At 36.2% G+C, this 1915-nt stretch overlaps 1 protein-coding gene across 3 annotated transcripts in view; it reads right to left on the bottom strand.

Annotated features, from left to right (window-relative positions):
- Window positions 1–1915, bottom strand: part of CAPRIN2 (caprin family member 2) — a 47465-nt gene that overhangs the window by 32052 nt on the left and 13498 nt on the right. The window lies entirely within an intron of this gene.

Here is a 1915-nt window from a genome sequence, read left to right as displayed (position 1 = left end):
GATGAGGACAGTGGGTGGGGAGTGAGGGCGGGGGTAGGGCGGGAACTGGGAGGAGGGGAGTTATGGGGGGAAAAAAGAGGAACAAATGTAATAATCTGAACAATAAAGATTTAAATAAAAAATAAAAAAATAAAATAAATTTTAAAAAAAGAGCCCAATAATGATTGGGCTGGAAGGTAGTGACAAGCACTTCTAGGATCGTGATTTATTAAGGCCCACTCCCAAGTACTTTTTAGCACCTCACCTATTGTCCAAATAAGGAAAAATAATCTCACACATAACAAAATCTGGTGACTTAGAAGCTACCTCTCGACCATGGCAGTGGAAAAACATGTGAATATACAGGTACCATATCTCTGGCATAAAATAAAGAAAACAGTTTTTAAGAGTGAAAAATATTAGAGCTCTGCCTTCACTCTACCACGTCCTGGCCACAGGACTTTGAAGAAGTTCCTTTTGTTCTGAGCCTCAGATTCCTTACCTGAAAAATGGGGGCTACTGACATCTACTCCCTGGGTTGCTGTAAAAACAAGTGGATTTTTGTAGGTGCCTGGCACATGGAAAGTGTTTTTTAAAAAAGATTTATATCTTAAAACAAAAAAACATGTATTGAAAAAATGAAGTCCTATATGGAAAGTTAAAATTTGATAGGGTCTGAGTAGAGTGTCAATGGAGAATTTTTAAGTTTTAAAAGTATATTTCCAACCATCCAAACAGAAGGTAGATATGAATGATCTTTTTAGAGCAAAATGGGCCAAAACTAAATAAACTTAACCTATTTGGAGGGAGGGGGGGGGTGTAATGGAGAATTGATCATACAAGAAAACAAATTGACTTAAAAGTATTGTATCTAAAACAGACTATAAATATTTAATAACTGTGGAATTAACAGTAATACTAAAATAAAGTGACTCATGAGTAACAACAAATTAAAATATGTTGTTATTAACAAAAAGAGCTATCATCTTAGGCTTACATTAACAGAAATATCCAGAAAACAGAAGGTAGTGGCTCTACACTAGTCTATTTTAGATTTACACACTACCTCTGAGAGTTAATGAAGGCAGACATCCAGAAGAGAGCAACTCCGGACTATGTTACAAGGATTAAGATGGTAGATGTCTTCAGCCTAGAAAGTATGCTTTGGGGTTTTGGCAGGGTTTTATTTTTATTATTATTTTTTTTTTTGGAGGGGCAAGGTATACCAGTGGTTGATGCCAGAAGAATGGAGCAGAGAATTTCAGTTCACTGTACAAGAAGAAAATAACCAAAAAGTAGAAGAGACTATCTTACGAGGTATGCTACCCAACACAGAAATGAATTTACAAAAAATTTTCAGTTGTTAGAACATGATCTTTCAAGGGCCTTCTAAGATTCTAAAGCAGTGAAGAATACTTCATTAATGAATGCTTAAGATTTCACATTAATTACCGATTCAATTTGCCAGAGATAAAAGTTTAAATCGTCAACATAGAGAACCTAACATGAATCTTAAGTCTTTCTGGTAATAACTGCCCTGGTCTCCAGAAGAGTCTTCCAATTCCATGTTTCCCAATACATTAAATAATGCTGACCTTAAAAGTCTATCATGTATAAGTGTACAGGCCTATATGCTAAAATATATTTAATAAATGTACCCATAAACAGTTTTTATTCCCTTCTCAGTGATTTCTATGATTCCACAGTGAAATAATACACATTAATTAGATAACTAATACTTTATTCACAATGTCTCATATCCAGACATCATTTGTGTTCTCTGGAGCAGCGGTCGCCAACCTTTCGGACCTCCGGACCACCAGTGATCCATGGACCACCGGTTGGCAACCACTGCTCTGGAGGCTCCAGAAATCTGCAAACACGAGTTCTGGAGTAGCTATACTCAACCCCCATCCACAATAAAATATCAGCAGGA

The sequence above is a fragment of the Myotis davidii genome, unplaced genomic scaffold, assembly GCF_000327345.1.
Source record: "Myotis davidii unplaced genomic scaffold, ASM32734v1 scaffold902, whole genome shotgun sequence".
Lineage (NCBI taxonomy): Eukaryota > Metazoa > Chordata > Mammalia > Chiroptera > Vespertilionidae > Myotis > Myotis davidii.
This window is presented reverse-complemented; position numbering and strand designations above follow the sequence as displayed.